General features: G+C 47.6%; 1 pseudogene; it reads right to left on the minus strand.

Annotated features, from left to right (window-relative positions):
* Positions 1-24,051, minus strand: part of LOC119456774 (uncharacterized) — a 131,484-nt pseudogene that overhangs the window by 96,941 nt on the left and 10,492 nt on the right.

Consider the following 24,051-nt stretch of genomic DNA (forward strand, 5'->3'; position numbering starts at 1 on the left):
CGGCTTGCCTCATACTCACATCGTGGTTATGGCACGTAAAATTCCAGTGTTTAATTTGTTTTCTGTCGTATATCGCCTTCTAAGTATACGCTATATTCATACAGCGTGAGCACCGCGCTCCAGTGTCGGGAGCTGTATAGAAAACGCGTCCCCGCAGCTGGAACTAAAGCAGGCGCGACGACGCAAGAAGGACTCTCTCTTTCGAAATCACTTCCTCCACGGATCGGGCGGGCAAGGCGCGTACAGAGACAGAGAGTGATGCGGTGCTCGGGGTATATATACAGGGGGCCGCTGGAACGCTTTGCTACCGAGGGAGCGTCGCGAGGACGCGAAGGCGGGTCAGGAAAGGGGATTCGGGATTGCGGCTGGAAGACGTAATTAAAACGGCATTCCGCAGAATGATCCAGCGAGCCGACCGGCCAGCCGGCCTGCCCGGTCAGCTCCCACCGCGCAGAACCCGGTGGCCTCCAAATGAGTCTGTCCCGGAGTAAGAAATCCGCTCATGAATGGCTTCGTCTGCTGCCGCGGTCCTGCAGATGATCGTCGCTGGGTTAGAGGAAAAGGCGGGGGTAGGGGGGAGGTATGAGAGCGGGTCTGGCTGAGCGGCGGCTTCTCGGAGCACCATCGTCCTCTCGGCCGAAGACACGGTCACTGAGGAAAAGGTGAGGAGGCTAAAGAGCCCGGGAAGAGTCGACCCTTAGCGCTGCGCTGCGGACGTCGCGGAATGAATTGACCAGCCTCGCGGAACTTCGCCGGTCAGGAAGAAGGCTAGCCTGCTTGGCTTTATAGGCTCGGATTGCTCCGTTCTCTAAGCCGCGAGTTGCGGAGTCGCGGCCTTCGGCTCGGCTGCCTCATCGCGGCTCTGCGAAGTGTGTGCGTGGGTGCACTCCACGCACGTCTGTCCTGGGAAAGTTGTGGCCGGCTGGTGTTTAATTTATGGGACCAGGTGGGACGAGCGAGAGCCGCATTGGCGGTCGCTCTGCAAACAAGCCGTGTATATACGGCAAAGGTAGCAGTCGAGCTGAGGTAAGCATTCGAGATGACGAATGTCAAATGATGGAGGTGCAAGGATTGAGGTCACCGCACTTCCGGGGGGTCGGTTATGACCAGAACTGTATTAATCCATTGGTTGATCAACTATATATACCTAATATACCTAAACCTAATACCTAATATATATGTATTTCCGGAGTCCCCCACTACGGCGTGCCTCATAATCAGATCGTGGTTTTGGCACGTAAAACCCCATAATTTAATTAATTAAATCAATTGAAACGGCTAAAGATGCGCACCAGATGACGATGAGGATATCAAGCTTCAAGCATCTGACTCTATGCATTGTGGGTGTACAATGCTCTGTGCCCTAGCTCAAATTTACTTTAAAAGCCGTACTTATGCTTGCCCTTGAAGTGTCAGTAGTTTGCTTATATATCATCCAATTTCTTTTTTCTCCCGCACCTGACGACACTCGCGTGCACTTGTCTTCCCTGCGCTTTATTAAAAGACAGTTTCTAAAGCCTATTCGCGAATAAGGGCTATTCGCTGACAATGACAATCATCGTAATGGTTTATGTAAACATTTTTAAATTACCTTAGAGCACCATACTTACCGCGAATTCTATAGCTTCGATTTGTTGAATACTTACCTACAGTATGTTCGTAGCTACGTAGCTGCGTATTTCATACGCTATCAGCGGATACTACTTTGTTTGCATTGCTCTTCTATCCGCTATCTTCTAACAGCTTGCTTGTTTTTGGTATCCTTTGTTCAATTTATGAGCAAACAAATTGGCAGCCATTGCTAGGACAGACGACAAATACTCTTCTCCTCATCTTTATGTACACCTGAAAGGCGAAGACAAATACTCTATTTTGCACTTTTGTTTCTCTCGGAAAAAAAAAACGCGCGAAGTGCAAGTATTGCATGAACAATGTGCTACTACTCTCCTGGAAAAAAAGAAAAAAAAAGAATGAGGGCGTTGTGTACCGGCACAAAACCAGATAAACATAAAGAAGCGAATAGGACGACAGAGAAGAATCGTTTCGTTGAACAAAGAAAAAAAAAGTAAAAGAAAAAGTAAAAAAAAAAGAACGCACGTAAATCGCGAACGCACAGAGAAGGAGGGCTTGGCTAGATACGCAGATGAGCATACAAACAGGCCAACAAACACGTATCTGTTGAGCCGAAGCAGCGGGAAGCCGGGCCCTCAGCATTTGGTAAGTTGATTGCCAGAGCTCCCGGGTGGAAAGGCACGGAGGGGGGAGTGTTCCATCAGCTCAGAGTCGGGAGCGCGTCCTCCACCGCCCTGTTTCCCGAGTTCGCCTCGAACCCTTCGTGTTGCGAAGCCGCCCAGCGCCACGTGGTGCTCTGCCACGTTTTCTCGCCTATAGGCAGCGAGTTGTGGCATGGCGGCCAGCGAAACACTTGACTGCAAACCTAAAGCTCGGCAGGCGACGATCCGAGCATCACTAAAGGGGCCCCAAGACGCTCATTTCTACCAGTCCCTGTATTTCGAACCTGGGCCACCTTTAGTCGCTTCTATTGCGTCCTGTATTCCTTCTACTGCGTCAGAAGGCGTGATGACGTCGAAAGCAAACCAGTCACTACTACTCGGCAGTACGGCATGTTCTTTAGCGCATTGGTGAAAGCACAAATAACAGAAACTGCCACGCTACTTGCAACAAAGATGAAGGAGGGACTGGAGTAGGCCTTTCTTCAATAGATAACTTCTACCTTCCCTGCGCACTTTGGTTGAAAATATGACTACCCGATGAAGTGTGATCCTTTTATGTAAACTATGGCAGGGTCTGCTGATTAAATGCATAAAATTGTCCCGATTCCAACGCTGTGTTGCAAATAAAAAAAGCTGATATTTGTAATATAAACGCAGCAGAATAATGAAAAGACAACTATGAAGGAGCGAAATGAATGCGCATAAACAGCAGTGAGATAGGAAGTTCCGTCGGAAATAGAGGAGAAAGCGTGCGTAACGGCTTGCGAATTGTACATGAACAGTTCGACTTGCCACACAAGACGTACTTAGCAGCTGTCTCTGAACACAAGCTGCACGCAGAAAGAAAGCTTAAGAGACGAAGAAGAACGGCTTCCACGAAACCTGCTTACGGTAATTGCGTTTCAGAATAGGCATCTTCAACGCGACGGTAGACGCCACTAGAGATAAATGACTTACGTCGATGTCCTTTGAGAAAGAAAACGTAAGCTAAAGGTGCCGGTGGCCTGCAGAATGTAGGTTTACTACGGACTGAAACAGTTTCGTGCTGACCTGATGCTAGTGGAGAACTAAGCCGGTTTGTCCTGGCTATGGATCATGTGCGAATCATTCCGATAGGTGAAGACGCACTTGAAAAAATAAGCGTTCTTAGTCGGGACAGAGACCAATGCAGCGCAATTTCTGAAGCCTTCGTTTTTGTAGGGACTTAGACGTCCGAGTTTAGAAGACGGGAGCAGAGCGCGCGAGTGGCATTACGCCAAAAGCTGAACATACAAGGGGTGTCACGATACTTCGTTGCTACCGCGCAACGGGTGCACAATCGCATTATTGTTCGGACGGAGCAAAGGTCGTTTGTTACCTTTCGAATTCACGACGAAGGAACCTTTTTTACGGTCTCTGGGGTGCTCCATAGCGCTATAGACTTTGTAAATGGAACTAGAAGATTGCAAACACATTGGAAATGTTTGCTTGCCATGGTCCCTCTGCAATGCTGTTGTTAGTGGCCACTGTAAAAACATCGCACACTTTGACTATTGGGTCTTGCCTGCTTCCAGCATGAGCAGCCGGCTGTTAATAGTGCAACAAACCCACTAACTCTTAACTATATATCTTCTTTTTTTTGTCGCTTTAGAAACGTTGAAGGTAACTTGGAAGCTGTGGACATTTTATCGTTGATGCTTGAGTTTTTCTTCATGCGCTGCAGCACACATGTTACCGTTCTTACACAAAATTGAACTTCAAAGCGGAGGGCCGTTACCATTTCATTGATCTTACATAGAGCCTTTGCCAGAAGCTTACGTTAGTTAAAATCCGGAAAGAAACACCTAGCGGAGTTGGTACAATGCTAGAAGCCACCAGCAAAAAACGATGGCGTGGTTTATAGAAGGACCAATTGGTACATCGTACCTGCAGAAAGAAACCATTGCAGAAAAGGCTTTATCCGTCTACCTCCTTGGTGTTTTTACCCGCCGTTTTCTGCGTCGGAGTACTTTCCCAACGGATAGATGAAAATATGCTACTGACAGTAACGCTGGCAACACCACTGCGGATTTTGACAAGAAAGAAATGAAGGTCGCAAAATAGGCCACTTAGGCTTAGAACTCGTCTTTATCTTTCCTTGCTCTTCACTGAGCGCATACCAACCGACCGGCGTTGTAGGCGTGAACAAACGGTAGCTCCGGATACAAGTGTGAAAGGTTAAAGGGAGGAAGCGTCACGGTGCCAGTCGTTTGTTTGCCCGCTTCCCTCGCGGTAGCCCCCGAAGAGATCGGGACGGGAGCAGTCCCATCCCCGCCCTGCTGCCTGCGAGCTCGGCGCCCATTCTTCGTCGCCTTCCCCACAGACAGCGTCGTCGCATCCAATGCGAGCGTCGATCTGTTTGTGACAGTATGTTCTGCTCGGCAGACAAGCGAGTCGGAAGCGGCAAAATCCCTGGGCAGTGCGCGCGCGTGTGTCAAGGCGACACAAAGGCGCACTCACAGAGGGGAAGTCGGCTTCACAACACGGCGACCGTTGCAGAGGGAAAGCAGCCGTAGCGGGAAGGCTCTTTTTCTTCCTAAACGGTCGGTGAATGCTTGCGCTGAACGCATCCCCTGGGCTGACTAAATCTTTCGAAGCAAAGACAGAGAGAGAGAGCAACAGTGGTGGTCTCTTTGTAGGCTTCCAACTAGAGCACACGCCTTTTTTCTATCTGCTTTTTTTTTCTCCTTTTTTTTTATTAGATTCGGAAGAACACTGAAACGCCGTTCAGACTGCCTCTTTTAGCGCTTCCACTATAACGTGTGTACTTACATGCTCTGTGTTTGTGCATACTGCTCTGCTTTCTAGACTGGCGCCCGCATAGCCTTTGATTAGAGTTGGCGACAGCTTGGTAAACGAGCTCACGGGACAGTGCCAGACTTAAAGGCAGTGGCGACGGCCGCCAGTTTACGGCATTCGTCACTGACACTTCGCTCGTGCTTGGATCACTGTATTAGCAAACACGCGTTAGACAAAGGCCAGAAATTGGTTCTGTCTTAAGCCTATTTATCTTGAAGACTGGCAGGTTGCTCTGCACAGGGATCTGTATGCAGATGTAGCCTTACAGTCAGTACTACCTTCTGTGTGTTCTATATTATTTTGGCCAGTTGTAGCAGGACGCAGGTGTACATCTGGTCAAAACATAAAAGTGTATCGAAGGGACATCGGAATCAGAGTACGTGAATCTAAAAGCTGCGAACTTGGTGCGTGTTCTCAGAAAAACCTGGTGTGATTCGAGCGTACAAGCCTAAAAGAGTGTACAAGAGCGTACAAGTTACACCACAAGAGGGTGTAACTTGATTTGCAGATTTTTACTGACAATTGTAGGGAAACATACAAAGCACAGAACTTTTCTCAAGGCACGAAAATTGAATGGTAAAAAAAAAGACGAACGAAATCAAGGAACAGAAAACATTCACGAGCTCAACCATACCAACCACATTGAAATTGGCACACTGAAGAAAAAAAAAAAGGGGGGGGGGGGAGGGGGCAGCAACCCTTTAGATGTTATTCTTCATGGCTGAAATAAGCGTGTCAAAGTGATGAGGAAGCTTAAAGTGCTACAAAGCTTTGACGCTGTCTACACTGTATATATATACTACGTACTTGGGCGCTTCGTCAAGTACAGTCCTCCATCAAAAGCACACGAGCCACTGAATCTCACCTTCACAGTTTAGGTCCCCATGTGGCCATGTGTTAGAATTCGCAGTCTGTAATTATACAGGCGAAGAACAGCGTTGTGAGGTTTTACAAGCGGTGGTCACAAACTGCACGAACATTCTACGTTTTCTCAGATCACAGGGTTCGTAAACTTTTGAGGCCGACTGTACTTGGCTTCCGAGACGGCCGGTGCATCCTCTCCATTGGCTGTCGTTCGTTCATTGCCCTTTAGATACGGGATGTCCCTCGGGACGGTCCGAGCCTCTATTCCTACGCTAGCGCTTGGACTACGGTAACCTAGTATTCCAGCTTTTCATCCTCCTCACGGTCGGGGTTGGGCGCTGCAGTGGACCCGGTTGCGCCATGGTTGTGGCCCTTATTTCGGGATTAGGCCCCGCGTGGGCCTCTAGCACAACGAGAGCAGTGATTGAGAAAAAAAAAGAAATGAATGAGAACAGAAAGCATAACTTGAGGGTGTGTATTGTACAGACGCACATCGATGCATACATTCTCAGAGCGACAGTCGCGGCTGGTCCATGATTGACGTACATGATGACGCGGGCTTTGCGCATAGAGAGAAAGATTTTCGCTTTACTAACAGGCATGGGGGGACATGCAGCGTGCTGCTCGTTTTCTGCGCAATCTGGAGGCAACAGCTAGGACTCCTTCGTGCTGCTTTAGTAGCGCACCTTCTTTGAATACATTGCCTAAATTGCACATCGATGTGTGCAACGTACACGTGGACTTGCGTTATACTGCAGAGGCATTGGGTGGTCACAATACCATGAACGTCTGCGCAATTATTAGTGTATGTCATAGGGGAACTAACTCAGGTACGATTCCGTGGCGTGGTGTGTAGCTTAGCATGCGCGTTCACGTAAAAGAAACTTCTAATGGCGAGTGGCCTGCATTAAACTATGTCGTGTCCCCTCTCTTTGTCCTATCAAAGTGATGCATGTGGTCAACTTCATTACATCGTACCTGACTTGTCTTTGCGTTGTTACTTTCTTATGAACCACGCGCGACACCCATTTTTTTAGTCTTCACTATAGATTAAGCGACTGGTGTCTCGCTTTAACAGTGACTTTCACTGTTGCGTTCATTCGTAGTCTCCGTGAATCTGTGGCACAACTTGCATTGTTGTACTTAAAGCATATGACTTTCGACATCACACACTAATTCTCGTATATGATATCAAACTGCGGTAACCTCGATACCTTAATGCTATTCCATCACTTCAGTACAATCGCAGCCTCAAGTACCGTGTGTTACCGTTCACGCGGCCTCGTAGAGGAAAACAAAAGAAGCAAGGAAGGGTAGAGAGGTCAACCAGACATACATCCGGTTTGCTATCCTGCACTGGGGGAAGAGGGTAAAGTGAAGAAAAGACAGAAGAAAGTGAAGACAGATCACGATTGCGCGCGCACTTGAAGGTGCGAGCCATGTTTATAAACGGTGGCCGAGACCTGTCGGCTTCAGGTTCCCTGACAACGCCCTGGTTGCTTTCTGCGCCAGCGATGCGAACGGCTCCAAGAATCTTGGTTTCTGAAAACGGTCACGAGTCCAGCTGGCTCAATGAGTGTCCTCGTAAGTGTGGGCTACAGTCTTGATACATGTAACCAGCGCCGTTTCAAGTCGCCATCTCCTCAGTCCACGTCAAGTTTGCCGCGTAAATACAGAAAAGAAAAAAAAGGAAAAGGACGGAGCAGTACGAGGCAGGACTCGTTACTCACCGGGGACGTATACGAGCCTCTGGAAGCGGTGGTACTTGATCTCCTTGAAGGTGTAGCTGCACAGGAACACGGTCTCTTCGTCCTGCGGCAGGCTGGCGTCCAGCACCTCGCTCGTCATGGTGGCGCGGTACAGGCCGTCCCTGCGCTCTGTCGTCAGCTGCACGTTGACCAGCTCCGCCTTGTCGTCGTCCGAGTCCGGCAAGAGCCGGTACATCTTCAGGTGCGGCATGGGGAATGCGCCGTCCACCTCGCAGAGGAGCGTGGCGCGCTCCGAGCTCGACTTGGTGTAATTGAAGTGGAACGTCGATGGCGGCGCTGCGATAAATGCATACAAGATGAGCAAGATACGTCTGAAGTATTGGTGGAGACAAAACAGGGAAGACAGAGAGCCGGGCTCGTTACAGGCACATATAATTTTACAAGGTAACGTTGAGATAGGCATGGTGCTTGACTGCGATATGAAACCTGATCAGTTCAACCAGGCTAGCTAACTGTTTGTTGCTATCCCTTTTCAAAGGCAAATACACGTGGCATACACGATTGTGATTTACTTATCTGAGGATGTCGTAAATGTCGGCAACTTTCGTCGCCAGTTTTTCCACAATATTTGATTGTTATGTAATTGTTAACACTTGACTGTCATATGCAGATACGCAAAGGACATAAGGTACCGTAATTAAAAGTATAGCGATGAACGTTTTCCCAGCGTATACAGGTACCCGATGTCCTGATAGTACAATCGGTTGAGCGCCGGCGAGGGACCGCGAGGATTCCCTACTGATTGTTATAAAGAATAGTCTCTTTCACGTGTCACGCATTAGGCGCAAGAGACCATTTTCATAATTCACAAGTGCGCTTCTCTGCACTGCACATCACACTGCACGGCACAGACGAAGCGCTAGTTACACAAGCTGGACCTTGCCTATTGCGCATGGCTTCATGATGACAGCCACGTATACATGTTATATGTCATAATACAACCGAAGTGTGCTTGCACACGCTGTTTGCGAAAATTACTGAGCCGGCATTATAGCTGGGCAAAATGCCTCGCCAGAAAGTTAGATTTACAATCATGAAAAGTGTCTATCAAGTCGGGCTTTCCACGAAAACTATTGTCGAAGTTCGGTGGATGGTCATATTGCATAGTCGCAGCGCATGTCGTAATGCAAAAAATCGTTTGTTCAACAAATACATCATGCCCATTTAAATTTTTGATTAATTTTAAATGTTTTTGTCAATAACCAGCATGACAATCAATACAGCTCTTACTTCCTTTCTTCCTTCCTCCCTTTCTTTTTTTATCTTTACCGAGAATATTCGTGAGTCATTTTATTCGCAAAGCCCATTGTGTGGTTCGTGAAAAAAGAAACCGCACTGAAGACGGATGTTCACAATGTGTTTTTATTTATTTATTATTAGCAGAAATGCTGCGAGACATAGAAATAGTGTAGGAAGGCGGATTACGTTGATTCTGCGCTCAGCGTTCCCGGCAGTACGCTCTGTCACTCTTATTTTTAAATTTATTTCTGTATCACGCACACTAACACGCACTATCTGGAAACAGTTTGACACTTGTACCTGTCAAGCTCCATGCCTGTATTTCTTCAATATTTTTTTTCGGCACTCAAGCTTTAGCCACAACGAGGTAAATCGATGTAACGTCTCCTTATCGAAACTTTCGCTGCTTCCGTCAGCAAATTCAGCAATAACCAGACACGCTGTCTTTACGGAAGTAAGGAAAAAAAGAGGGAGACTTCCTTAACCTCGATTAGGGTTCTTCGCGGAGCCAAGAAAGCCACGAGAAGCAAGAGCGCAATTTTTCCTTGCTCGGTAAAACGGCAGAAAAAAAAATGAGGCAAAATTTCGCGAATTCGACGGTAAACGCAGCTAAGATAGGCGATACTTCAAGGAACATCACCTCGACGGAAGAGCCCCGCGGGCTCCGCGATTTCACCGCAAGCGCAGCACGAAGACAGCTAAATATCTTTATTTTCGCCATTCGCATGGCGGGAGAGAAGCCAGCCAGCCAGCCAGCTCAGGAGACAACGTCAGGCAGAGCCGCCTCCGCCAGACACGCGTTATCAATAACGCGGTCTCATCGCGCGCTAAGGAAGGCAGCGTCGCGCGACCCACAAAGGACGGGCCTGTCGTTGCCGTCGGGACCAGGTAGGTGGGTAGTTGTGCGTAGGCACAGCCGAGCATAAAACACCGCCTAACATCAGCAGCCGCCACCGGCACCACAGGCACTTTGGCTTCCGAGAGGAAGAAATAACAGGAGACATAAGAGAGATATAGAAAAAAGAAAGAGATAGAGTCAGTTTCAGGAAGAAACGCCGCTAGAAATGACGTCATTTTCTCTTCATTCCCTGTTTTTTTTCTTATTTTTTTTTCTTCCGGCGAAAACGGGAAAGTAGAGATCGCCAAACTAAAGGAGTAGGAGAAGCCTAGGAAACGGGGCTGCCTGTCCCGGGAGTGGCTGGCGAAGGTACTCCGCGGAGCCCAAAAGGAAGGTGCGTAAGAGAGGAAGAAGAAGAGGGTACTGAGGATGAAGGGAGGGGGGGGGGGGGTGTGACTGTGAGTCGCAGAGAACCGCGCTCAGGAGACCAAGGCGCGACGTGGAGCAGAGGCTGCTTGCTGCTGGTCGATAACCTGTTTGCTCAGATAGCTCTCGGCTGGAGGTGGCATGTGGTGCCACTCTCGGTCCTTTGCCGGGCTGCGGTATTCACACCTGTGATACAGTCGTCGTTGTCACCGGTTGCTCTCGCAGCGCCGGTCTCAAGACTCTCGTAATAGCGCGCCCGAGACGCGCTTACGCTCGCTCACACCTTGAACTTCATCACCGGTAGAATTGAGCTTCATCGTGTTTAGCTTCCGCTACTTCTTTATTGGACATAATGTTTTCTAGGAATCGGGCTCTGTTGCATATCAAGGTACGTTTAGCAATACGAAGAAAATCCAATATATTGAGACAAGCTGGAAAATATATAAATAAAAAATTGTCGCAGTTTCACCCGAAAGGCGAATCATCAATTCCGATAGCAAATTAGTAGAGAGCTATACGGAGTAAGGATAGTAGTTTTGTCTGCTGTATAAACTTGGACATGCAGCAGCACCAGCAACGCGCAGAACTGTTGTCGACACCGCCGGCGTTTTGCCCGCGTTCGCACTGAACGCGCGCGGCGTTTTTATATAAATATGCATTTGGTGCCGCAGCTAAATGTCGCCTCCCCTCCCTCTCTCCCTCCCGTCCCCCCACAGCCTTTCGCGTGACGGAAAAAGTCGCGCTTGCTCTCTGTATATGGAAAAGGAGGAAAGAGACGCTTAATTCTGCAGCCCTTCAGGGAGCACGGTGCAGAACGCGCGTTTGCTCTTCGACGTGCGTTCGCTCCCTATGAAAGCGCGCGTCCCTCGCGCCATTTCACTCGCACATACAGCGTCCGGAGCGCGGCGACGATTTCATCGCCGTTGACGTCATTCGGAACCTCACGGCGACGACGACACCGACGGCAGAAATCCGCTTTGGAGTGTCCATATAATTGCTATCGCAATAAAAGAGTGGTATGATTGAACCTATAACGAGTCTACCAAGCGATTGTAGTGAAATCTACAAGTTGCCGAGAAAAAAAAAAGTACGCTTGGTTCTTACAAGACATTCAACCTATACAATGCATTGCGAAGTGCTCATAATTTCCTTCATAGGGTATTTTTACAATGCAAATTAAACTGTTCACAAAGGTAGAACCTTGGGCGAGTTGTAGTTTGTGACAAAACAAACACAGCGCGTAAGACAGACACGACGCTGCTTGATAGATAGATAGATAGATAGATAGATAGATAGATAGATAGATAGATAGATAGATAGATAGATAGATAGATAGATAGATAGATAGATAGATAGATAGATAGATAGATAGATAGATGAGGTAGATGAAGTTGGAAGCACGTACCTCCTGCTACTCCGCTTCACTTACATATGAGCAAGGCACTATGGGATGTGAAAATTACTCGGAAACTACTACTGTTTAACATAAACATAAAAAAGAACTGATTGATTGAAGATCGCACTTCACACTTAAGCGCGAGAGTGAGAGTGAGAAAAGAAACGAATCAAATTAATGTTCGAAGACACTCACTTGCAACAATTTTGTTGAAAGTAAGCGCCTTGTGTGCCTTTCTTTCTTCTGCGCCGGGATTGTTTTTCCATGAGCTTTTCACACGTGTAGTTAGTTATATGTAAAGCCACCCATCAACAGGTCCATACTAAAGGGACTTTACTGCGTCTCCTCTTTGTGGTGGAGGTGCCGTTAAGTCTGTCAAGATGTAGTGACACTGCAATCTGTCCCGTGTTCACTTTTTCTTACTCTTGCGCTTCGCCCAAACGAGATAGCATGAGCAATATATGTATATTTTTTTTCCATTGAAAGGTGACCCCTTAGCTGGTTTTGATGCTTTCGACAAGCCGTGGCACGTAGATGAGTGCTGAAGACGGCAGCATTGTGTGAGGTAGGAGATCGATATAAGTGTTCTGGCCATTGCATCCTCTTCTCGCGTGTAGCTGTTTGCGCGTAATGTTAGTCAGCACACTTGGTGCACGTTCAAGTAACTGACTGCTCGCAGCACATTAGGACGAGGAGTTTTGGTACATTGAGCAAGGGCGTGTCATACTTTCGCTGAGCAATGAGGTCAAACCTCAGTGCCGATCATGAGAAAAAAAAAAGAATAAAAAAAAAACATTCGTAAGAACTGGCGCCGTCCAATCATGATCGTTGACCAGGCGCATGAAGAGGGGAGGTGGGGCGAGGTGAGCAACACGCCATCTCTTAGAAACAAGAATAATTGTGAAGACTGCAACAGTTTATTATGTTCCTGTGTGCGTAACGTAAGCTTCATCAATACTTCTTTTTGGGCGAGTTGGTACATCTTGAAGCTTTGGGTGACAGCGCAAACAGACGACCACAAGAAGGGAGACAAGTACACACAAGCGCTGACTAACAACTGGTTTTATTGTCAAGGATAGCACACCTTATATATGCCAGAGTGAAGCAAGGGAAAGGGGAAAAACTTAAGGGCAAACTCGTGCCAACAACGGAAGCGCAATGCAGCTAACCAAGCGCAACAAAACGCAAACAATTAATTTTCTTAATACCATTGCGCTTGCGTTGTTGGCACGAGTTTACCCTTATGTTTTTCCCCTTTCCCTTGCTTCACTCTGGCATATATAAGGTGTGCTGTCCTTGACAATAAAACCAGTTGTTAGTCAGCGCTTGTGTGTACGTGTCTCCCTTCTTCTGGTCGTCTGTTTGCGCTGTTACCCAAAGTAACGTAAGCTTGCCGGCTCGAGTGTCGATCCATTTTGTGTGCATTAAGGAGATGGTGTCCGTACCATTGCACTCGTTACCTTCCTACAATGATCCGCTTCCACGCAATGCCAGTCAGCACGATGGCGAGCGTTAACACGATGTAGTCCTGCGTAGCATTCTTCTCAGCAGAGAAAACGTTCGATTCCATATATATGCTTTCGCACGGACAGGACGCACCATATTTTGGATGAGGGTTCGGGTTCCGAAGCTGCTTTCTGCGTAACTTAAGCTAGCGGTTAGTGTCTCCTACCGAATACCAAAAGAGCTTTTTGTTTTACCGTGTATCCAGCTGTGGAGGCAGGCCTCAAGTCTGTGGCGGGTGCGAAGTTGTCTTTCTGCTGATCTGGTGCAACGTTCCTATGGAAGCCGCGGCTCACTGTGACCGGCCTGCTGGCTCAGCGTTACTCGGCCTAAGTGGCCCCCGGGCGCGTGTCCCGAATACCTCATTCAACATCGCCCCAGCGCTGGCTTTTTCTGGCCAACGTTGCGCGAAAGTGGTCGCTTCGTACGAAGGAAGGAAGAGAAAGAGAGGGTCGGGGGGGTCGGGCTTTTTGCTCGAACGAGATGGGGCCAGGTTTTAGGCATGCGGCCAATGTTCGACACTTGGGTGCACGTGGCCAATTTTTCTCTCCCCTTTCTTGTTCCGTTTTGTTTCCCTTCTATATTTATACCGGTTGCTGATCGGCGGAGCACTGTAGGGCGGGGTCACAATATCGTGGAGACCTGTAGTGCGTCGTTTGGCAGCGACGATTTGGAACGTGGTTACCGCGCTATGCGCGATGATTAAAGCGCGATGATTTGGAGGTAAACAGCATACGATCTAATTTGAAACCACTACTATGCTTCATGTTGTTACGGAGCAGATTGTTCGAGTAATCATATTCCACTAACGAGACATTGTTTATTAATTTTATAAACGTCGGAAAATGCTGGACAAGGTCGTCACTAGCCTTTTCCCTGCTGCATAGCAAGAAACAACTGACGCGGAGGAAGGAATACGTAAAACGTTTACAGCAGTGGAGTCCACTCATTCACGACATCGCCTCCCGTGTACTACGTTCCCATAGATCGAGTATCACGTGTCCATGCAATTCACGAAACTCTTGATTCAATATCCAGGCAAGATTTGTATTTCATTATCCTTTTGAATCAAATGATGTATATTCATTCATCAAATTTTCATCATGAACGTTGCCCTGCTAAGCACCAGGTCGCGGGATCAAACCACGGCCGCGGCGGCCGCATTTCGGTGGAGACGAAATGTACAACTACCTGTGTCCCGTGCATTGTGAGCACGTTAAAGATCCCCTGGTGGTCAAAATTAATTCGGATTCCCCCACTACCGAGTGCCTCATAATCAAATCGTGATTTTGGCGCGTAAAGCCTCAGAATTCAATTCAATTCCATTCCATTATAAACCAGGTTTGTTGATTTCTTAAAGCACGCGTGCCCTTCTCATACAGCTCGCGCGTTGTTTTTATTTGTCTCAAGAAAGTAAATTGCATAATTAACTCACCAGAAGGTCACCTTTCCGTGTCATTTCGCATCGTCTCCTCTATGCGATGACCAGCGTCTTGTATTTCGCACTACGTCAGACCACCGGTACCCAAGATCGTTCTCACTTATGAAGACTCTTTGACCTTCGTTGGAGCAGAGAGCCGCAAAGCATTCCTGTATATTAAGAAATTGGCCAGCCTCAGTGACCGTTGATGGTACCTTGTACAGCCATGTGTGCGCGCGCATTATTAATTTCACCCCTTATCCTTCTCTTCTTAACTTCTCCTGCTTCTTTCACCACTTCCCATTGTCAGGCACAAACCTGACATGCGTATGGCTCGCCTTGTTTTTCTTCCTTGCATTCGTCTCTGTGCGGCAGTGATTATAGTAGCGCTTGCTCTCATCTCTTCCTTGTGTTGTTGCTGCTTGGCTTCGTGCCTTTATGCGCGTCAAGAATGTCGCATACAGTTGCCCGCCAAAATGTGTTATCATCACTCTGCACATAGTCCCGGAGATATTTCGTCTACTTTACAGTGACTAGACTTACAATGACTAGTTAACCCACGGGCGTTAATTTGCTTGACGAAGACAGCGACAGCACAGTGGGGTGTACTCGTTGGCAAGATAGCTTCAGGACACGTACCATCAAAAATATTCTCAGCGAGATTTTCTGTAAGCTGAGTGGCAAGCAAACACACGTGCGTCTCTCCCCATCTGTCACAGCGTACACTACGTGCACGTCACACCCGGAAGTCCCCTTCTAGCGTGCCTGAAACGCTCTTAATCGAACACGACAAATTTGTCTTTATTTTCCCTGAAATCATGTTAAAAGACGCTGAATAGGGATTACGCCGTACACTTCTTGATGAGTTTCTTCGTCACGTGTAATCTGATTCGCGGATAATTACTCTATAGTTGACAGGGTATCTATGGATTTTTCATTAATTTGGGGGAGTACCACCGAGATATTATAAGTGGACAAGAAAACACAATCTATTCGCGCTGGGAGGCAATAATGTACAGCGCGTAACGCATGCATATCCCGAGACGTTGACTTACGTTATTTTTATTTTTTTTTGCTCTCTCTGATAGAAAACACATTTCAGTACGCCCTCATCAATCATTTAGAGACGCACTCAGATTGAGCTTCAGCGCTCATCTGCATAACTAATGTGAATGCCACAAAGTGTCCAGGGCTCGCCGCTTGAAAGGCGACCCTAAAGAGCACTTAGAAAGTGCGTGTCTCGGAAAGCTTGGCTTCCTTTACTCACAGTTTGCGCCACTCCTGCTTTCTTGTGTCATTTTTTTTGTTTTATTTCTTTCCGATCAGTGAAGTTAGAGGCCGCGTTGATTGCGCGTCACACATACATAATTATAAAATCATGTAACTCCTGATTAACACTTCCCAACGAGGAATCAAACAAAACAACGAACTCATGGCACGCAGTGCGAAAGACCCCCACCCAAAAATATATACAAGGTTATGGGGTGGTGAATGTGGAATTTAAAATCTGCATTTATAGGGAGCAGAAATTTAACGGTTCCCACAATTAAAGCAGCTGACTTCCAAAGCGACGGCAAAATTACCATGATGCACTTGAAAGAGAAACTTTCACTGGTTCACGGCACAGTGAATAATTCATGCGCTTAACAACATTCTACGGTTTAAAAAAACAGTTATGACGCAGATCGAGAATTCTTTGAGCAGCACAAGCGCTGGCTTTTTACGCATTATCAAGAAAAAAAAAGGAAAACGAGAACAGAACTAATCGTTTTTATTATAAGTAAGAGGTTAATGATGATGCACTGAATATTGCTAATGGATTAGCAGCTTGTATATCCGTCACTGAGGCATTGCAGTTTGTTTAGTACTTCCGGCGAATGGAGGTCACTCATTCAGCACATTTTGTTTTGTGAAATTGACACCTAACGAAAAACTCTGACAATGCTAAAGTTTTGAGCACGCTGTGTGGTCAGCACAGTAGTGACTAAGGGACACGCTTCGCCCACCGACAAACCAAGCGTGTGCAACTCATGGTACATTCGACTGGTCGCTTTCTAGCGCTCAAGGAGCCTTGTCGTGGAACAATTTGCCCGGTAGAAAGAGGGCGCTCGGAACGTACCCGCGTGTTTAATTCTGAGCGCGCCTTTCCAGCTCAGAACGCTGGGAGGCGCTCTGAATGAGAAATTTTAAAGCGCAACTGAGGTCCGACAGTGTTCCGGTCACGTGGCTGCTGCAACTCCCGTTATTGAGGCGACGGGAGTAGAGTGGCCTATAGCGGTATCTTTGCATGTGCCCGCCATGTTTGTGTACAACAGAAGCAGCGCCGATGTGGCTCCGCTCGCAACCTCACCTTGCTCTGGCGAGTGGCTGAACGTGCGGCTCCGACAGTCTTTCTCATGCGGGCACCGGGTCTGAGTGAGTCCAATTTGGTGGGCTCCGAAATGTCGCAATTAGAGTCGGAGTGCTTTTGGAACAAGTCGAACGTGCTGCCATGTTTGTGCTGTCATGTGCCGCCATGACCAAGCGGGAAAAGAGCGCGGAATCTTGAGGCCATTGTCTCTCACAACGCAGTTTCATGAAGGCATAAAGACGGTTCCTGAAGTCAACCGCACGTGTGACCGTCTGCGAAGAGGAGCATTCGGCATTCCAATTTGTTTGCAACTCCAGCGTGCAGGAGCTGAGCGTTTATTGTACTGTCCTCCCTTTATTTTCTCAGATTTTATTGCTCCCCCAGCGTAGGCCAGCGGGCATCAGCTGTAAAGAATGTTCCTGCCTTTTTTATTGCTAGAGCAATGATATGGACACTCATGGCGAATTTCTGTCGTCGCCATGATGTACCGCATAAAATATAAGTGCGAGGTGAATGAATGGCCTACACGCCGTATGTGGTGGGTGCGAAGGTTTGCCGAGAAGGCTGGTGGTTTTTCTGCGCGCTCAAAGTTGGAGGTCATGCGATCTAGCGCGCGCAAGGGGAGGAGAGCGCGCGTCTCTCCCTCTATCCCGGCCGTGGCTGCGCACGGCTGTCCGCGCGCCATATGTTTCGTACGCTGGAGAGAACCTGCGGCAGGTGCCAGGACAGACGGCGAGCCGAGATGGCTGGTGGCTTTATGCGCGTTGTCTACCTGCGCGCCTAATGTTGGAGGTCACGTAATGCGAGTTTAGGAGACGCGGCATGGTTAAAATGGCGAAGCAAGCAGCCGCACGAAGCATTTGCTCCAGGTTGCCGGCACTCCTCGTCGAGTTATTTGTGGTATACAGCGCAAAGAAGACACGGGCATAGAAGACACGGAACACTGGACGAGTGCTGTGGGATTAAGTCGAACCTGCCGTCATGTTTGTGCCTGGTGTTTCCTTTTGTACCTGTCTTCTTTGCGCTGCCTTCCCCAAATAACTATGAACCAACATCAAGCCAGCGTTGTGGCAGTGTGTGCTCGGGATCATCGAGTGAGATCTGTTCATGCTTTCCTGTGCGCGCTTGACACCGTGCTTGTTTAGTTAGTTAACGAATGTTTACTGCAATTTACACGGCCTATGAGACGATGAACGTTAATTACTTCGTGTAATTGCCCAATACTTTGCTATCGCTATCAATGCTTCGCCTTTCCGGTAAACCGGCGGCTTTTTTTATCTCCTTCGTTCATCTCGCTCACCTCGTTACCTGACTTTACAAGAGTGAATACACCGTATTTCACTTAACTCTCGCTTGCACTATGTGAGCCTTCGAAGTGACTTCGGCAGACACCTGGATGCTCTTGTTCGATGGGACTTATTTGGCCCGCCTGTGGTTTGGTTCGCGGTTACGAATGTAAATTTGTTTCTCATTGGAACATCTCGCGGCCTTAGCTTCGCGCTTTCGACGAGGCTAGAACGTTACCTCAGTCGTCGACTATGGCTATGATCCGACAGACACATACGTTCACAGAAAAAACGGTAATAAAGCTCTCGCCTCCAGGTGTAGTCTATACAAAGCAATACTGCAGCGCGGTCGCAGTTTTACGAGATAAGTGGACTGTGCGATTCGAATACACGACATTCGAATACACGAACACTTTCATGCGTTGGTGTGCACTGTTCACGTATTCTGTCATTCTCCCAACTACTCTTGTTTCTAACTCTTGCCCCGTTTCTCATATTTGTAGGATTTGACGAATGTGAATTAGGTAACGAAACTTGCGCTAAAAGCAGTGACAGCACAAGTTTTGAAACGACTCGGGGCAAGCAGTTGCTAGCAGTGAAAAGAATTGCTATTTTCATTAAACGAAAAAAAAATGATCGCAGAAAACGTAGTTGCAGGGAATGCATGAAGTTGAAGCTCGGGAAAATGGTGAACGACCAGGATCACGACGTTACGGGAACGGGAGAAGAAGGAGAAGATAATAATATGAAACGACGGGAGCGCAAGAAAATAAAAGTAACATAGAAAGGGAAAGTCAGAACGTCGAAATGAAGCGAGCGACCCAAGTCGACGAGGACAGCGTCACATTCATTTAGTGTCGATTGATCAGCGCCACTAATGAACATGGGGCCGCTTTCTGGGGCTACGTGCGCGCATATTTTGTCTCTGCTGCGGCAGCGGTGAACTGGCCCCTCTCCCCTCCCGCTATTCTCTTCGCTCCTCTTAGCTTTCTGCAATGCATGACTGCCACGGAGAGAACTCAGCAAAATGGATGGCGTGGGCGAGAGGATTGGGTGAGAGCGAGAAGTGGCCCGGGATATAATAAATGCGAGCCCTGAGGCACTGTTTAACATGCACTCGCCCTACGCCATCCAAGTATATGAGGTGAAGAAGGCTGAGGCAGAACAGAGAGAGAGAGCGAGAGAGATAAAAAGAAAATGAGCAAGAAAGAATAATAGTCCGCCGAGAGAGAGAAGAAAGTTGAGTCAATATCGCCTTTCCGCAAAATAGCGAAGAAGCTTCAAAGTGAAAGGTTGTTGGAAAACTAGAGAGATAGATGTAGAAAGAGCAACGAGGAGAAAAGAGGGCGTACAGGCGAAGCCTGGAAGGAAACCAAGAAATTAAGTAAAGTATGATGTTGAGAAGGGAGCAAAGAGAACGAGTAAGAAAGACCCTCCCCCACCAAAAAATAATAAAAAAATGGAGAGGCGCCCAGATGAAGTGCGTGTATTCCCGCAAGCGCTCTTCGAACAAGGCACAACGAACCGATAACACGGGTAGAGGGTCATAAAGGTCTTAATCGAATCGAGGCCTGGGAGCAGCAGCTACGACAACAACGGCGGCGTGCTCGGAGAGAGAGAAAAAAAAAGAAGGAAACGAGAAGTAAATGGAACATGCTTGGGAGAATCAAACATCAGTAACGTCTAGGGCAGAGCGAGCAAATAGAAAAGAACAAAGAAAAACGCATCCCCAAGCGAGGAATTGTAGCCTCGACGACGTCGTCATCTTTTGTGTCCGGCGCACTGGCTTCATTTGGCAGGCGGACACGTCCGCACTTGATAACACGGAAAGAGCTCGGAGGCGAGCGCGCAATGGGAAGGAGGCAGCGTCAACCGGCGCCTTTATACCCAGTGGGCATCGAGGAGAGATACAGAGTACAAGGAGGCCACCAGTAACGACCTTTTCTCCCCCCCTCGCCCCCCCCCCCCCCCTACACATACGCACGCGTGGCTTCTCAGCCTCCAGCGCGCGCCGACGCTAACGACTTCAAGTCGGCACTCCGAGTACCGGATCGAGGGGCCGATTTATGAGCAGCATTTGGCGTTGCGCGCGCGCGTCTGGGGAATGCGCCGTGACGTGTGCGGTCTGTCGTCAAATGCACTTGCCGACTCTTCCCGACTGCCGCGGGGCGGAAAGGAAAAGAAGGAAGCTGATTTGTGACACTTTGGTGGTGCTAATTGACAGTGCCGGCGAAGGAAGAAAGAACGAGCAAAAGAAGCGCCGAGTGCCATCTGTTAGCCCAGAGGGGCTCTCGCAACAAAGACGACGGCTCTTGGGCATGAACTTCGGGAGCGTGATCTTGACCAACACGATTGATTATAGGCAGGGAGAGAAGTCGGAGACGTTTATGACGAAGCGGCTAAGCAGAAAAAATTACTGTCTGCTTGAATAAGCAGGCAAAAGAGTAACCGAAAGGGACCAACGATAGGTGAAACTTCGAGCTATATAGAACGAAGCGTAGAGAACAGATATATAAGAAGGTCAGATGCTATACCCGCCGTGGTTGCTCAGTGGCTATGGTGTTGGGCTGCTGAGCACGAGGTCGCGGGATCGAATCCCGGCCACGGCGGCCGCATTTCGATGGGGGCGAAATGCGAAAACACCCGTGTACTTAGATTTAGGTGCACGTTAAAGAGCCCCAGGTGGTCCAAATTTCCGGAGTCCCCCACTACGGCGTGCCTCATATTCAGAACTGGTTTTGGCACGTAAAACACCATAAGAAGAAGAAGGTCAGATGCTATCGCACTTCATTGTCGTGTCAATTAGCTGCTGTACTTGAGGATCTAGAAATACTAATTGGTGCACCTTCTCGTGGTCTCTCGCAAGTGTACTCACAGATCTTCACACTTTCTCCTTCTTTCAGGCCGTTTGCCTTAAAAACATTGTGCAATTGAAGTAGACCAAATGATAAGGATGCGTACTACACTCGTTAAGAAAGGAAGGAGGCAGGTAAGGCGGGAGGGCTAGCCAATTTAATTATCTCTTATTTAAAACAAACTTCTTAGGATCGCCACTGTGCCCGACATGTATACGACATCTTGGAGGGTATACCTAACTCAATCTGCTATTGGTGGATTTTCAAATGACAAAGAAACACGTTAATCTCGACAGCTCTAAATCGGCGCGCAGTGATCAGACGCACTTATAGACCATAAACCAGTGCCAACCATGCGCCCCGCTCTGCGAAGACGTTATTAACTTTCGTGCGAGACATTGATATCAACGTTATACTTTAGTATGTGTTCAACGTTATACTCTAGGTGTGCCTTGTGTGCAGTAATGCCATTAGTCATCGTATTTGTCTAAAGGAGCACGCTGCTGCTAACAATCTCCCCATAACGTGGTTTGCTGTTTCTATTAGGATTCGTTAGGCAAGTGCCAAACAAAATTGACCAAGGCCGGTATTTTGTAGCGACGCCTTATGACTTATTCTGTACTAGTCTTATCATCCACCGCTCACGGCCGGCTGATCCCGTTGATAACGTGAGCGGACCGTCGCTCTGACCACTGACAAAGCGCGATAAGCGCGAAACGGCATTAGCATCGAAAGGCATCGCTGCAAAATACCGGCCCAAATCGCATAGAACAAGAGCTCTCTGTCGGGAGCGATACAACAGGCAAACGCTCATATTTGCACTCAAATAGCCACGGCGCTCTTGCGTCTATATATGCCGAATATAAAGAGTTCCGCGAACTAAATGTTCAGTGAGAAAGCTACTTGGTACATATTCACATGTCAAGTTGGAAACCTGACGTGCCAAGTGATAATTTTCGAAAACGAATTCGGCATTCCCTCTCATAGTATGCGTGGGTGCACTTTATGTGTTGTCATTCGTGTTCTTTATGCGATATGGATAAGCAAGTAATGGATGAATTGCAGCTTCACAAGATGTCATAATCATTATCTCTGCGACATGAGTCGGACATTACAGTTCGTAATAGCTAGTTGGAATTCCGAGAACCGTCGCTTCGTTAAGTACATCAGTGTACAAATGGCATCACGACAAAGAGAGTTTGTACTTGCACTATATAGAGAGAAGTATGTAAGGTAGCAAGAGGTCTTTAAATCACAACAGCAAAGTTATATCGCGATAACTTTGGAGTTTTAGGCTTGCGAACAGAAATGGAAGTGGTTTTCTTCTGAACTAAGCTGCAAGACGCGTGGCCTAAGATGCGAACGTGGTGTTATAATCTGTTTCTGAAAATATGTCTCTCTGTAAATCAACAGCACAGAGTAAAAGAAAAAAAAATAGGACGGGAAGGAAGAATGAAGCACACAGAAAGCGTCTGGCTGCGGCTTGGAATAGCAGATAAGAATAAGGCCGAGGCGAACAGCCCACAAAGATATTCACGCTGACACTCCAACGTAGTCACACGTTATAAAAGAAAGGCAAGAGAGTGAAAGAAAGAGAGCTTGGTGACAGCGGCCTACCTCGGCGTTCCAGTGTGTAAAAGGCGCGGAGACGGAGCAGGCTATTCGATTAATTTGTGGTGAGTACTGTCTGAATAAAATTACGAAATGCGAAGAGCGCATAATGGCTAACTATGCGGTTCATTTTGACTCCCGCGTCGGTGTCTGTATAAGACGAGGAGCTGCGGCTCAGAGGAACGACGATAAAGAGAACTCATCTTGTCAAAACTGCCAAACAACCGTAACAGAATCGATTTACAAAGAAACGCAGAATGAAAAATTGACAGTTTGTCGCCATTTCTCAATGTCGTAGCACCAGAAGAGCGTGAGTGGCGTCAGAGGAATAAATGTCAGGCTGTATAGTTTCGCAAGAAATGGGCTCCTAGCTGTCCGTGGCGCAATTTCTGCCGAAGTTTGATAAGTAACAAGAGTAGGTATAGGCGAGATGAATGTCTTCGTGCGGTGCAATGAACGTGGTGTACGTGTTCTGGGAGCCGCTGGGTGAATGAAGTTACTGCGTTTAAGAATGTCGCAAGAATCATTCGCGTGATGCGACTGTCAAGTCATAGGAAATGGTGGCCTCTGTTACTCCTTGACTATACATCGCGAGTCTACCATACATCACGTTAGAAGAAAGAAAGAGTTCGGGTATACAGGTGTATATTCAGATTGATCTGTACCTTTGAAATCACGTCCTTGGTATGCATTTGTGCTTAAAAGTTGGAGTGTGTATGTTATAACTACACTTGTGAAGTCGAGTGTCTGTGGAATTAGCGTTGCGTCTTGGTTGCTACTCGGTTGTGGAACTGTGCATGCGCGGACTTGAATGTTCATCTTATTTTCTTTGTTGGAACCTTTATACCGACAAGGACGTGTGGCCAGTACACCCTGTACGTCTTACTGTTGCTGTGAAACACTTCAGCACCTGATATTAGAGTGTCCCGCTTTCATTGCGCAGCGCACGTCGCTAGTGAGGGACTATCATCTCCTCGGCCTGCGGTGCATGTACGACGCTCGACGAACGCTTGTACCCTGTGCGCCTCGACGCGATCAGGCTTATCGTGCTCTCCTTACTTTTCTAGAAGTACCTAACTTAGTTCACATTTGTAGCTTATTTCTTTTTTCGAATGACAAGACCTCAGACACTATTTCTTCTATTTTACCATTCTTTAGTAGCGTGACCTGCGCTTGCCGGCCTTGCTGTGCAGAACCTGTACTGCGTGTGTTTTGCTTTACTCTTTGAGATTTGTCATCTTGCTCTTTCTTTCCTCTTTCCTCCCCTTCTTCATATCTTTGATTTCTCTGTTTCTCTCTCCTCCTTGCTGAAAAGTAGGCAGGCATTGTGTCCCTTCCGGTGGCAGTTGTCAGCCTGCTCCTGGCTTTTCCTTTCTTGTCAAATGTTCATATGTTTTCAAAACAAATAATAATAATAATAATAATAATAATAATAATAATAAT

The sequence above is a fragment of the Dermacentor silvarum genome, chromosome 6 (assembly GCF_013339745.2).
Source record: "Dermacentor silvarum isolate Dsil-2018 chromosome 6, BIME_Dsil_1.4, whole genome shotgun sequence".
Lineage (NCBI taxonomy): Eukaryota > Metazoa > Arthropoda > Arachnida > Ixodida > Ixodidae > Dermacentor > Dermacentor silvarum.